Source organism: Dendropsophus ebraccatus, chromosome 11 (genome assembly GCF_027789765.1).
Source record: "Dendropsophus ebraccatus isolate aDenEbr1 chromosome 11, aDenEbr1.pat, whole genome shotgun sequence".
Lineage (NCBI taxonomy): Eukaryota > Metazoa > Chordata > Amphibia > Anura > Hylidae > Dendropsophus > Dendropsophus ebraccatus.
The window spans coordinates 71452591-71461742 of NC_091464.1; the positions used below are offsets into that span (position 1 = coordinate 71452591).

At 39.5% G+C, this 9152-nt stretch overlaps 1 long non-coding RNA gene across 2 annotated transcripts in view; it reads left to right on the forward strand.

Annotated features, from left to right (window-relative positions):
• LOC138767656 (uncharacterized) overlaps window positions 1-6884 on the forward strand; it is a 271823-nt gene extending 264939 nt beyond the window's left edge. For both annotated transcript variants that reach the window (XR_011358828.1, XR_011358827.1), the window contains one exon: window positions 5881-6884. This is a non-coding gene — a long non-coding RNA (uncharacterized lncRNA). The remainder of the gene's footprint in view (window positions 1-5880) is intronic.
• Window positions 6885-9152: the final 2268 nt, after the last annotated feature.

Here is a 9152-nt window from a genome sequence, read left to right on the forward strand (position 1 = left end):
CTGCACACAAGATATATGGAACTCAGCCAGTATAACCACTTTGGTCACCTCTCTTTCCAAGTTTAGTTTGGTAGGGTGGCCATCTCTAGAAAGAGACCCGGTTGTTTTAAACTTCCGTTTAAGTATTCCGGATGTCACTGTGCTCTTGGGAACTTTCAGTGCATCAGGAATTTTTTCTAGCCTTCCCCATATCTGCGCCTTCATAAAGTCCTGTCTCTGAACTGTACAGGCAGTTCTTTCCTCTTCATGAGTTGTTTTGCTTTGTTATGCATTTTTAGCTGGGAGACATTGTATAGATGGGGTGTACCTTTCCAAATCCTGTCCAATCAACTGATTTTTCCACAGGTGACTCCAGTCATGCAGCAGAAACATCTGAGATGATCAAAAGAACTGGGAAGTCCCCAAAGAAGTAATAGCAATAGGCTGGGAACACTTATATCAATGCAAAATTTAAGTTTTTCCCTTTTGAAAACATTTGCAAAAATTTCAACAATTTTGCTTTCACATTCTCGTTATGGGTTACTAAGTGCCAAACGATTGGATAAAACAGTTTTTTAAGGCTGTCAGAAATCACTACCCCTTAATCCTTGTCTTCTGAAGTCTTTTCCAACACAGTACTGCCGATGTGATTATTGGACAGAGGATTCCTCCTCCCCAAGTGCATTATTTTACATTTGGAAACATTGAACTTAAATTTCCAATGTTTGGATCACTTATCTAGCAAAGCTAAATCATTTTCCATATTGCTGACACCTCCAGGAATATCAACCCTATTGCACACTTTTGTGTTGTCAGCAACAGACAAACTTTACCTACCAAACCTTCTCTTATGTCAGTTACAAACATATTAAAAATAATAGGACCCAGAACAGACCCTTGTGGCACACCACTTGTAACTAATAGAGATGAGTGAACCTGAAGAGTTTCGGGTTCGTATAAACCTGAACTCTTGGCGTCTGATTCCCACTGTCTGCAGCCTCCGTGAAGAGGGTGGATGCAGCCGGAGGACCGCCTGGAAAACTGGGATACGGCCTATGGCTATGGCTGTATCCCAGTTTTCCAGGTGGTCTTCCGGCTGTATCCACCCTCTTCACGGAGGCTGCAGACAGCGGGAATCAGACGCCAAGAGTTCAGGTTCATACGAACCCGAACCTCGGCAGGTTCGCTCATTTCTGGTAACTAATCTCTATTTGGAATTAGAGATGAGTAAACCGGTTTGGCCGGTATGGGATTCGGTTCGGATTTTTCGAAAAGTCCGAGTCCGGTCGGATTCGGATTTTTGGAAGTCCGCTCCAAATTATGTTTTTTTTCTTGCTTTCTAAAATGACAGCCACCATTTTAGAAAGCAGGAAGTGTTCTGGGCAGGAAAAGCGCTTTCACATGATGCCCGGAACACATCCAATCAGCAGGGACGTTGCACTAGCCCACCCCCTGTGGGACGTCGGTATTTCTTTAAGAGGAGCGGTCACATGACCGCACGACGCAGTCTGCACAGAGAGAGGAAGGAGACTGTTAGCAGTGCACGGAGCTTGTCAGTGACAAAACGCTGCTGCTGCTGCACTGAGGAGATATTGTACAAAAGCAAAGACAAAAAGATTACTAGGAAAGCGGAGAGGAGAAACATATAGTGATTGAGAGCAGGGCCGTATTTATCACTATGCACCCGTGGTCCGGTTCCTAGGGCACCACTAGGGAGCAGTGGGGGGAACAACTTTTTTTTTTTTGTTTTTATTTTTTTTTAGTCTCCCACCTCCTGGTCAGACTTGCCAGTATATTTGGTGTCTTCTTGAGGGGGGGAGGTATAATCAGGTCTGGTGTGGCTGTGACGCCTGGAGCTACTACCTACCAATCTACCAATCCTGTGGTGAGAATTCCTTCAGACAATATGCAGACGGCTCTAATCATTCATTAAATGTGGACATTTATGTTTAAAAACGATGAAAATGCAATTTAGACAATATTTCTACATGTAGAGAAATGCATGTGGAAATCACTCTCCCTGTCACTCCCCAAGATGGGGCGTCTTCAGCTATAGTGCCTAGGGCAGCAGCAGCTGTCAATACGGCCCTGATTGAGAGAAAAAAAATAGAGAGGGCGAAAGATAGATAGGTAGATAGATTAGGCATGGGAGAGCAAAGGGTGCACAGAACAAAAACTTGCTATACAGATATACAAGTACTATAGGTGTTTTCCTGAGGCACAAATATATACCTTGTGCATGTGTGTAGAATAAAACTCTAAAAAAAGTGCTATACAGATATACAAGTACTATAGTTGGACCCTTGGAAGAGTGTATATGACATAGGTGTTTTCCTGAGGCACAAAGATATACCTCGTGCATGACTACTGTTGCTCCTGCCTGGCCTCCAATGACTACTGCTGCTCCTTCCCTGCATTTGTGACCTTTTTTCTGCATAGACCCTGTGATGGTGAATTTTCTTGCATAGAACCTGTAATGGTGAATATTGAAGTCTAAAAAAAAAATTGACTTTGAGATATTAAAAAGATAATGATGTTACTGACATATAGAGCTCTAAATTCAACCAAATACACTACCCCCGTGTCATATAGATGCTTTAAACTATGAAATACAAAGAAATATGAAATTCGGTCAAGCCGAACTTTAAAAAAAAAAAATCCGGAAGTCCAGTCGGAACAAACTTTTGAAAAGCTCGCTCATCTCTATTTGGAATATACCCCATTAACGACAACCCTCTGATATCTATCCTTCAGCCAACCACAAATCCACTGAACTGTCCAGGGATTAAGTCAAATATCAACTCTTCATATTTATCATTTGTGCAGACTGCAGCTTCATCTTATGATATTGGGGGAACATGGGGGTCTGAAGTGCACCAAGAAAGTTTGAAACAGCCCAGTTGATTGAATAGTATGGGTGTGACCATTGGGCTGAAACCCAGCATGGTGCACCAAACTTATAGTAGTCTTATCTATGTGCATGTCAAGTACCCCTGTCATGGCAAGTAGGCACGCGAGGGGCTTTTTATCTGTATTTGCACATAAAGACGCCCCCCATATACCATTGAGGATTGTTGTCATCCTTCTGGGGACTAGTTTTTCACCTGCCCTTGTATTAGTAAGCATGGTCTCTTTCTATTGTTCTAAAATAATGTATATAACAATAAGAAGTCAACAAGGATTCACATGGTTGATAGACAAGTTAGGAGATGAGTCTTGCTGTGTATGAAACTCATAGTAACACTATACTTTACTCCTTCATCAGCCACACATAATACATAGTACCTATATATCATATCAGAATCTTATACTACAGTATCATTATGTCAGAACTGCAGTGCACATCCTTACATTGTATAAAAAATGCAAACACAACAGTGTAAGGGTTAATGGCTCAATAAGTCCTCCAGATCAAATGTATGCTAGCAAAAGCAATTGAGTTGATAGATTACAGCATCTCTTTGCAGAGGAGTATTGATTGAATGTGGTCCGCCAAGTCCCTTGTCCGTAAGGACGCTACCATTATAATACCTCCGATAGATATTGTTTAAATACATAGTCCATTCTTGCTTTCTCTGTCCTCAGTCTCTTGACTCTCGGGGCGCGTTGTCATATTACATGTACTAGGATCAATGTCTTATATATAGTTTTTTGGGTTTTTTTGCCATGAAAGGGTTGAGCAGCCCCAGAATCATTAGGTTACACGTACAGCATTGAACCGTTGGCATGAGCTCCGGAGAGTGCGAGAGATTGGGCTGGAGTGAATCTAGACGTGTCTAACATTTGCATCGGCTCCCTGTGATTTGCAGAGCAGGTGACGGCTGTTCTTAGAGGCAGTCCACAGTCCTGTACCAGTATCCAGTCTCTCTTACAGCGCATGTTCCATTTTTAAAATAGTGTCTCCTCTCTCGCTCGCTTTTTTTTTTTTTCTTTTTTGGATTCGCATCTGAGGTCATGACATTTATTTAACCAGGGCATTGTGGGTAAAAGTAGGGGGGGGGGGGAGACACAAAGAAAAAAGGATGCTGGAGCAGCAAAAAAGGATGAGTCTGGGCTATAAGGACTTTAGATTGCCATCGCCTCTTAATGTACGTATAACATCAAATTGGAAGGTGCTCGTGCTGCATGTTTATATGACCTGTTTCTAGAGTATTATTTGTATGGTGATTTAGAATCGTATTATTGTGCCAGTCTGTTACTTACGGAAGTGTTGCAGCATCGCAATGCATGCTGGGAATCGTCTCCTGGCATTTGTATACCATGAGACAGCATTTGGGTTTAGTATGACTCTGTAGCTCCCTTCCCCATTGTTCTCTGTATCCTACAAGTACGTGGAGAGAACAGCGGTGTCCTGAGGAGATCCTTTAAGTATGGCACTTCAGGAAGAAAGGTGTGCTTGATAACAAAGGCTGAGCCTAACAAGTGCACAGATATCGCTCCATTAGCTAGAATGGGCTCTAAGCATGTACCCATGATTTATTTATACATGCAGTAATAAAAGTCCCGGCTTTATAGCTCCGTCCTCGATATCCATTCACTTTACAGTCACCCAGACAGGTTTCTAATGTATAGACCAGCGTCACATCGGATAATAATTGGAGAGGGGGTCTTCGGGGTATTGGAAGACATGACAAGGACGTAAGTAGGCTAGATCTGAGGAGACTTATTATCTGTTTTGTTTCTTTGGTTGGATTTCATGACTGTGCGGGGAGAAAGTGCTTGATCATGGCATTGTCGGGGCTGTGGACTATAGAAAAGCATTGTTACCACAAGCATTTGTTCAGTGAGGAGGGAGAGGACCTACAAAGGCGTAGAGAGGGAGAGAAAAAAAAAAACTCTTAAGACTGTAAAAGAATTGCTGGCATTCTGTCTCCTCACGTCACGTGCGTGGCTGGATCACTTGCTATTCTTCAGGCACAGAGAGGACTGAGGATGAAAGTCTCTATGTCACAGCCTGTTCTCACCACTGCTCTTGGAGGGCTTACTTATCGATTTGGGGCAGAGGGTGGGCACAGCAGGCCTTCGGGGGGTAAGGTCCCAGCTTATTTAACACCAGGCAATTTTTTCCTTTTTTTTAAATCCAAAAAGATGTCAAATAAATGGAGGAGGGAACGCTGCAAGATAAGACGGCAATTCTTAAGGGAGTCTCGATGGTTGCTTTATATGTATGCGCGCTTGTGTCCCCAGCCTCGGCTCCCCCACCCCCACCGACGTCTGACCTGCAAGGGCTGAGTGTCAGCGTCATGCAAATACTGCATTTCTGCAGGTCCTGGAGAGGGAGGATACTAGAGAGAGTTATTGTTAATGTTGAGTGCAGAAAATAACAGCCTATTGCACCCCCTCCAAACACAACTGTTCTGAGTCAGCAGCATCCGGCGTTTGCTTTTTTTTTTTATGTGTGTGTCTGTGCGTGTCTGCAAGTGTGTGTGTGTCTGTCTGCGTTTCTGCGCGTGCCTATGGAAGGTAAAAGCCAGTCAGTGACAAGCAAAAGGTACGTCTGAGAGCGACTCGAATCTCACTGATTTCAATCTTGGGAGCATCAGATGTAGTCTCTGAGGAGGATGGGTCTAGGCGATGGGGGATGTAATTATGTTAATGCCATATCTGCGGAGGGCACAGAATCCTCATTTTAATTGTTCGTCTGTAGACTGTGTTCAAATATTGCATGTAAAATCATTTTAAGATAAGGGTCGGAATAGGCTCCATAACTGGATAAAGGCTACTGGTTTTACTACGCCTTTTTGTCGGCAAGTGATGAAATGTTAAAACGACAAAAACAGCTGATTTTCCTACTGACTTCTGGTACCTTCTGAGCCTTTATCGAGGAGGCTGACTCTATGATTTGCTTATCACCTACTAACTCTTATATTTTTTCTCATTCCTCTATTTTCTTTTATGCAGAAGAAGAAGAAGACGACTCGGAATGACGCAGATTCTCCGTCCGCTGGATTCTACACTTATTTGGGTTTGTTACAGTCGACGAGACCTCTCTGGGCCATTGAAAATGTATTTTCGGGAGGAATCGACAAGGGAATGCACCCTAATTGGAAATAATATTGTTCCTGTGACACAAGGCTGAATATGCCGGGATTGTGGTATATACCCATAGCCAGCCAAAGCCCCCTGGTGATAGGAAAATGTTTTCAGCTCCTTGTTCCCTGTCTGTATCAGCTGCAATGCTTAAACTTGTATGTGCACAGCGTCTGATCTTCTGCAGTCTGCAGCCAGGGAGGATTTTCAGCTCCTTGCGATAAATTAAGATTTCTTTAAAAAAAAATAATAGATTTTCCCCTTTTTTTCCATCCCATTACGGAGTCAGATGTGAAGCAAGCCATATCCCAGGGCCCAGGTAGCAAAAGGATATGGATTTAGGCTGCAGCGTCTTTCACACTGACTCTTCATATAATGGGGATTTCACATTGTACCTTTTTGTAAGCCATTTTTGTTCCCTATTCCTGTCTCATCTAGGCTCTTGGAGTATTATCACAATGTGTTTGTATTTTCTGTACTGTGACGCTGAAATATCGTTGCCATCTTTCCGGTGTAAAGCGAATAAAACCTTTACAGGACGAAAGCAGCAAAGTGATTTTGGACTTTTCCTAGTCCCTGAGACCCTAACTTGTGAGGATTTTTCAGCATTGATCACAAGTTTGGCTCTTGGGACCTAGGCGGAGGGGAATCAGCAGCTCTGGACTGTGATATTGGTTATCTCTAATATTGGGAGCATAAATCATGGCATTGTATATATTTTTTGTATTCTGTATCCTTTTATGGGGTGAGAAGGTCGAGAATATTATATGTGAGTCTTATGATGTGATTTGGCTTTAAAATAATAAAATATTATTTATTCCATTTACTATGTGAATTCATTGTTTAATGTATGTACTATGTTGTATTTTTATGCCTTTATGCCTTTATTTCATGATATTCTATCAAATGTCATTAAAATCTGTGTTTTTCTTGGCACTGTGTGGCAGTTTTATTTTTATGTAGGTAAGATATATATATATATATATATATATATATATATATATATATATTGATTGTGGATTTTGTAATAAACAACAGTAAACACTTTCCATTTCCATGTTGCCATAATAAAATTCATTGTTCCCACCTTACCTAGGATTGTAATGTGGATACTGTAATGGCCGCATGATACTGATCATTTCATTGATATCTACAATTGAAACATTGCATTGCAGTGATGTACCTGTTCCTTAAGCTACAAAATATCCAGTTTTAGATTTTATATATATATATATATATATATGTGTGTACTTTTTAATTCAAAAGAATATCCTATATTATTTCCCAATTATATAAATAAAGAAACATAAAAATAACAAAACAAATATATATCATTGTGGTTAAATCATTCTCCTACTTTTTCAATTCTTCTTCTTAAGTTATTTAAGGACAACCAGGCATCAGGGAGTTAAATATATAATCAGGCCTTCTGTTGTATTTTTTTGGCAGCCTTTTTGTTTTTATTGCAGAGCCGATTATATTTTTATCTTCCCTAAAATATGTGATAGTAGGTAATAATATCATACTGTACTACCGCTACAAAAAAAAAAAAAAAATCTTCTGCTGGAGAATGTCAGAAAGGGAGGGGGAGGGAGAGAAAGAGAATCATGTGCGGTGCATACAAAAAAGGAGGGTTGTTAACAATTCGATGAATTCCTGGCGGGTAGACCAGACTGAGCCAGACGCATATATTAACTGCTGTCTGCTGCTGATGTGAGCTTGGTCAATGTGCTGGAAATGAAGGATCACCTAGGTTTTGACACCAGCTTATTTGTACATTTTAATTTTTTAAAAGACAACAATCAATGCCATCACAGCTATGACCGCTTAACCCCTGGGATGCCACACATTTTTATTTGAGGCAAATTTGTATTTTTTTTTCTGTTCTTTGTATATTTTGCTCATCTCTGCATCCTTAATTGGAAAAGCTCCCCAGATATATCTCAATGGGAGCATTGCTTCATCAGTAGAGATTTTTAACCTGTTCCTAACCCAGTCTGCTCATACAGTCTTGTATACCAGTGAAATGATTAATGCTACTGTTAGGTAAATGATTGATTTTATTATGGGGGGGGGGGGGGGTAAAAAGGCATATCAAGTATGGAGATAAACATGATTATTTTTATAAATATTAGAGATTTAGCCTGATAGAAAAATATTAAATAATATATACAATATAATACAGTGCATAAACTATAACACTATTGAATAAAAATAAAATAAGATAGTATTATATAATAAATTAATATCATATAGAATACATCAATCAATTGTCTAACATAGTTTTCTCTGGAAGTAGTAGAAATATGTATGATGTCAAACATCAATATTTGTAAATTATATATTGTAAATATATATACATATATTCAGATCAGAAATATTTTCCTGTTGCCTTAAAATCATCACTTTTTCTGTATTACTAATTAAATTTTTTATGTTATATTTTTATTATATAATTTTTTTTCTGTTTTACACATAAATCGCTATTAGGGACAAGGAGAACTCTTGAATTAAAATATCCTGTAATATGTGATAAATCCTGCTGTAGAGCATTACAGGACTGCAGCTGTCAGCAGAGTTATCATAATAATTACTGTGAAATCACTTTCCCTGTAAACTTTCCATCTTCCGGATTGCTGCTGCTGCTGCTTATTCTTTTCCTCCACTTCTCTGAATCCTGGGATTGCTAGGCAGAAGGTGCAGCATGGTATAGAATATCACATGAATATGAGGAATATGACATTTGTAGGGAAGCCACAAACTAGAGACATTTAAAAACAAAATAAGAAAAAAGTTAAAACATTTTTATCCAAAATTTTAAAATTATATATTTATATATATATATATATATATATATATATATATATATATATATATATATATATTCCTACCAGAAAGGGAATATACAGTCATAAAGATCTGTAGGTTTCTCCCCCAGGTCCTTTTTATCAGTCAATAACACATGCCAGTGTATAGATCAGGATTATATTTATATCAGGATTTACACTTGAGGCCATAAGTGATTGACAAGTAAAAGGGTGTATTATAATAAAAATATACTCAGCAATTGATATCATATGAAGGCCTGTCTGAACCTGACACAGTCTGGGTATAGACTAGGATCAATGTTATATCTAATAGTA